Genomic DNA, 6,000 nt, shown 5'->3' with positions numbered 1-6,000 from the left:
CAAAAATGAGTGGTATACGTAATACCCAAGTAGGATACAGAGTATCACATATTGGTAATAAAGTCAGATGTAATAAAATGCTGCTTCTGGCATTTATTTTTGAAAATTGGTCAAATGTGTCTATCTTCCAGTTCAGTAAAGACTCTGGAAACTGGCTGAAATAATTTGTTTTCATTATAGAAAGCCTGCAAAGTGTACTTTGTGAGCTGCAGGAGTCATAGTTCAGAGCATGGGCTCTGCAGCTGAGGATTCAATTCTGACTCTATCACTTACTTATCTGCTGTGCACCCTTGCACATTTTTTCACTTCTTTCTGGTTGTCTAAAATAAGATTCATTTGTGATAACTGTACTGATGCACCTTACACTTGTGAACACTAAATGAGTTTAATACATGTAAAGCATTTGACACATAAGCAATCAAAAAATGCTGGCTCACGTTGTCCAAATCCAAAGGCTTATTTCACACTTTCATTCTTTCTTTTTTCAAATAGACTTTTTTTTTTTTTTTTTAGATTTTAAGATGCAAAGCAAAACTTAGAGAAAGGTACAGACTTCCCATATACCACCTGCTCTACACATGCGTTGCCTCCTCCATTATTAACATCACCCACCAGAGGGATACATTTATTACAAATGAAGAACCAACAATGACACATCATTATCACCCGAAGACCACAGTTCACATTAGGGTTCACTATTGGTGTTGTAAATTTCGTGGGTTTTAATAAACGTAGAAGCACTTGTATCTAGCATTTAGTATCATAGAGAATTGTTTCACTGCCTTAAATACCCTTTGTTCCATCTATTCCTCTCTCCAGCCCCAAACCTTGACAACTACTGATCTTTTTAACTAACTCCAGTTTTCCCCTTTCCGGAATGTCATGTAGTTTTAATCATACAGTATGACTTTTTCAGATTGACTTATTTTATTTGGTTATATGCATTTAGGTTTCCTTCATATCCTTTCATGGCTTGATAGTCCATTTCTTTTTAGCATTAGGTAATATTCTAGTGTATGGATGTACCACAATTTATCCCTTCACCTACTAAAGCACATCTTGGTGTCCTCCAAGTTTTTTGGCAATTATGAAAAAAGTTGCTATAAATATCAGTGTGCAGGTTTTCAGGTGTACTTAACTTTTGAACTCAATGGGTAAATAAGGAGCAATTGTTGGATCATACAGTAAGAACATTTAGTTCTGTAAGAAACTGCCAAACTGTCTCTCAAAGTGACTGTAAACTTTTGCATTCCCACTAGCAGAGTTCCTGTTCCACATTCTCACAAGAATTTGGTGTTGTCTGTGGCTTTTTTTTTTTTTTTTTTGTCATTCTAATAGGTGTATAATAGTATCTCATTACTGTTTTGCACTTCTTTTGTGAAACCCAATGTTTATGCCAGAGACATTCTTTTACCCCAAAGAACAGCATGGTTATGTGGACTACTGCTAAAACCATGTACATTTGGCTTAACATGTGACTATGTTTCTAAACCCAATTCATTGTGTAGTTTTGTTTTTTTTTTACCACGACCACTCCCATGTTTCTTTGATGAATTACTGCCCTTTTCACAAAGTCTTTCAACCATACTTTGTAGTCAAAGAAAACCACAACTGCACAGAAAAATCATAACATGCTAAGATAATGGGGGAGGGAAATCACTAAGCATTATTAACCTCATTAGCTACTTAAGACCAATTTGGGAGTACATATTCACATTCTCTATAGCCTTTATTTGACCTTTACCACTGAGGTGGACTACATTCCCCTCCTAACAACGTAGTGTGAGTCTACACATAGTTGTTGAAAGCAAGAACATTAGTCAAGTGTAACTTTTAAACTTCTGTCATCCCGGCACAGAAAGAAGACTACAACAAACCTAGTTTTATAAACAAGTAAAATGAGATCGGAATCATAAATAGTTGTAACAGGTTCGGACCACTCCACCCTGATTTTCAAGGCCTTGAAATTCTTTAAAAACAAAATCTCTGCCACGGTCTTACGGAGATGCTGAAAGACTGGTCTAGGGGATAGGCCCGAGTATTGGTCCTTTCTAAAAGTTTCCCACGTAACTGAAGAACAACCGGCTTAGGAAAAACAGTGCTTTCAGACTGTAAACTAGAGTGGCAACTTCCTACGCTCACAGAGGACACTTCTGACCAGAACCCCATCACACTCCCAAAGCGCCTAAGGCAAGGCAAACCAAATGTGAGGGGCCAGACTAATTCCCCGCTTTCTTCTCCATCTAGACAAGGCTCTTATTCCGCCCCACGCCCAGCTGTATCCGCTCTGGAGCCTGGCGAATTTATCAAACTCTGCCAGCTGGGCCCAACTGCCCCCCGAGGCGGAAAGACCACAGTTACGCCGAAAAAAGATGAGCCTCCTTTACAGCATCAGCAGCAGAATTGTCGGTACCAAGATTTCCCAGTAGGAAGAGAGAAGAGGAGCGGACCACAAACAACAGCCACACAGACCCTACCGAAGCTCCAATAAACCGGGACTTTTTTCAGGGCTCCGACTTGGCCGGAAGTGACGCGGACAGCCAACACGCAGGGCAGTCCCAAGGGAGAGGAGAGCGGGAGGGGGAGCGTGCGGGGGCTGGGGGCGGGGCGCGGCCGTAGCTCCGTTTCCGGTGGCTCGTCGCGCTCGCTCACTCCAGCTGCAGCCACTCTTGCCCGTGGCTGCTTCCTCCATCCTGGTATTTTTTGGAGCCTCCATCCTGGTTCTTCCAAAGTGCCCGGACCCAAAACAGGAAGTAAGTGCGATGGAACCTTCAGGTCCCAACCGCCGCCAGGGCCGCTCCGCCCAGTGGAGCCTGTCCGGCCCCCTTGTTGCCAGCCTGTTCCCGTCGGCCGGCACAGGCTGTGGGCACCCGGGCATCGCGGGCGGGGTCGGAGCTGGGCCTTCATGACGCTGAAGCTGCCGTCCCTGCACGCTCAGGCCAGGGCCCCCCTCTCCGGGCCTGGCCCGCGGCGGTGGCTCAGGCTACAGAGTGGGGTAGCGAGCGGCCGCCGAGGCGCAGCAGCGATCCGGCGGGGGCGGAAAATGGCGGCGGCTTCGGAGGAGCTAAATGGCGCCGGGACCCCTGGGGGTGGGGTGGGCCGGGAGCTTCGGTAGAGAATTGGGCCCGAGAATGCGGAGAGTAAGGAAGCCTTACTTGCTTTCTCTTGGTATTCCTTTTCTGTTTTTTTTTTTTCTTACCTTTTCGGTTTTATGTGGTCCAGTGAAGGAGAGGTGGGCTTGAGAGAGTTGGGCGGGTCTCGTCTCTCCCCCTCCCCCCCTTTTTTTTCCTTTTACCTTGTTTGCGTCTTAGACTCTTCCATCTTTTGGGATTCGTTCTAGCTTTGCTATTCAGGGCCCATGCAGAGGCAATAGAGGTTGCTGGCTGTAGTATTTCTGTCAGTCTCCCTTAAAAAGGAGAGACTGGGACAGACTGTGGGAAGAGAGTGTCCTAGTCTAGCAGAGAACCGTAAAAGGCGTCTGCAAAGTAGTAATTGTCATATTTTGCTGAGTTCTGGGGAAGTTTTTAAATTTTTTAATCTTATTGTCCTTTAAAATAGACTTTGTTTTGACCCAATCTCTGGCGTAGATTTGAGAGTAGAGGTGGCCAAGTGCCGTTCTATGCAGTTGAATGATACAGCATCTGTTTTTATAATAAAAATACTCCGTGAAGATAAGGAGAGGGTGATAATTAAATGTAAATCAGGACTCTCTCCCTTTCCATGTTTGAATCTGGAAATTCAAATTAGGTGTGTGGTTGCTTTTCTCGTAACTTGATTCATCGTCGTGTTCCTTCTGACAGTAGGCGAGGCTGCTTGTTGGGACATCCGACAAAATTAGTAGTCTATAGGGTGACTTTCGAATATGCAATGTTTTAAGCATAGAATAATACCATTTCGAAATTTTTTTAATCTTTTACTAATTATATCTTTATTTTTGATTCGTACAAGGCTATTAACTATTTATAGCTTTTAAGCTCCAGTCCAAGGAAGAAAATATTCTTCCATTGTGTTTAAAGTTTTACAAACGGGAAATCTTCTTTTCTTTTTCAGTTAGTTTTTATATTTTTCCGTTAAGATTCTTTGAGCCGGCTTTAAAGTTGTTTCTAATAATCTTTTTTGTATAACTATTTTCTTTTTTAGTAATTTGAATAATTACCATCACTTTAACATTTAAAGATTCTGTGGCCATAAATACCAAAAACTTAGCGTTTTTCTATGGCGGTGTAGTGTTAAGAGCGCATTTATTAGGCTAAGATTCAGAAATTTAGTAAGATTTAGGAAAAAATTATTCAGTTTCTTAACCTTACAAAAAGAATTGTCAGGCTGTCTGAGAAAAATTTGGTATGAGAATAGTTGTTTTTTCATTCACCAGCGACAAAAAATAGCTTGAATTTGGGAAAAAATTACAGTTACAAAAAAATACCTTTCATGTGCCACCAAAAAGCTAATTTTTTTTTTTTTTTTTTTTTTTTTTTTACTATTTTAGTTGATAGGCTCACCCCAAAATACGCTTTTTGGGATTGATCTAGAATCTGCATTTTCTGCGTGAATCTCTTTATTTGCAGTTGAGCTAGATGGTGGAGCCAAAATGCTATTGCCCTGTCTTCATCTACAGTTAATCAGTAAGTACTGGGCATTGCATACTTGCTTAGAACTTTAAGTTCATACTTTGAGCAGTTAGGTGAATAAATATATACTGTATAAATGTTTTTCTCAGAACGTTCAGGTTTTAGAAATATTTTGAGGGGAAGCAATCACAAGAACGTTTTGAAGTTAGGATTTGATCTTTGAAAGCAGAGTATGGCTGGGAAATGGTTACTTATAGAGAATTATATCAAAAGAATCTTTTTTAAGTTCTCTTCTTTTTAAAAGTTTTTGTTTTGTTTTTGTTTTTTTTAAGATGAGCAAGTTTTATCTGATTTCACCCTGAGGCAATGGGAGAGAGAAGTGTATTTGTAATGTTAGATATTGCTAGTTTAGTATTGAAATACAAATAAAAGAAGCTTTTCTTTTTCTTTTTTTAATTTACTTTGTTTATCTCTCCAACATCTACAGATGTTTTATTAATGTTGTAATAAAACTGTATGCTCTGACAATAATTTCATGTTATTAATAAACCGTTGCTTTTGTCATGCTCCATTACGTCCATTGACTTAAGTTAACACCTGTGAGGATGAATACCCTAATTCGAAACACTAGCATCCTTAGGGATTTACAGCCTGGCACATAGATGTTAAAAATTTAGGAGGGCTGGGAAGTGTTTCTTAAAGTATTGAGCTCCTGGATCATATTAAACACACATTTATAACTGTTGCAGGGACAGCAAAACTGTAGAACAACAATGAAGTTCAGGAAGAGTTCTCCTTTTTTTGTCTAAGAGGCTACTTATTTAACCTGGAATGTTTATCTTCTCAAAATGGAGTTTTATTTTTAGTAGTCAATTTTCTCTTATTGCCCTCATCTTTAGCACTTTTTCTCCATATAAAAGGTTTGCCTAGGAATTGGTGTACCTCTAAATGCTTTGCAATTTCAGTTGCAAAACTTTTTTTTTTTATCCTCAAATGATAGGAAATGACCTGAGAAAGTTATGAACTTACTGTGGTGTTAAGTGATAGATTTATTAAATGTATGTGGCATTTGTTTGCTTTCATGTCATTCTCTCCCCCCTTCTTTTCCTTTTCTGAAGAGAATTCTTGTAATAGAAATCACAATAGGTTTTGGTTTTGCTTTGATTCCATAAAGATAAATGATAAATAAAAGAAGGAACTTGTTTATCGTGTCTGCTGCTTCAGGTTTGTGGAAAGATCCCCATTCCATGACTGAATTTCAGAAAGTAGTTGTTAGGAAAAAAGCACACTGGAGATCCCTTTATGAACAGTTTTTCATTTTTTTAAGCTGTCATTTTGGTTATGTACACTGTTGTCAGGCCATTCTTCCAAGCCGTGGGTTGTCAACACTAATCTTTATTTACCATCACATACTATGTAGCAAAAGAAGTGC

General features: G+C 39.9%; 1 protein-coding gene across 3 annotated transcripts in view; it reads left to right on the top strand.

Moving 5' to 3' along the window:
- Window positions 1–2,627: 2,627 nt before the first annotated feature.
- DMTF1 (cyclin D binding myb like transcription factor 1) overlaps window positions 2,628–6,000 on the top strand; it is a 44,011-nt gene continuing 40,638 nt past the window's right edge. For 2 of the 3 annotated variants that reach the window (XM_040644310.1, XM_040644308.1), the window contains exon 1: window positions 2,628–2,753. The gene's annotated coding sequence lies outside the window, so the exon portion shown is untranslated. Of the gene's footprint in view, window positions 2,754–4,486; window positions 4,623–6,000 lie in introns of all 3 variants that reach the window. The other variant, XM_040644309.1, reaches the window with a different exon arrangement.

Source organism: Ursus maritimus, unplaced genomic scaffold (assembly GCF_017311325.1).
Source record: "Ursus maritimus isolate PB19 unplaced genomic scaffold, ASM1731132v1 scaffold_3, whole genome shotgun sequence".
NCBI classification, from domain to species: domain Eukaryota; kingdom Metazoa; phylum Chordata; class Mammalia; order Carnivora; family Ursidae; genus Ursus; species Ursus maritimus.
Note: the sequence above shows the minus strand (reverse complement) of the source record. Positions and strands in the feature narration are given on the sequence as shown.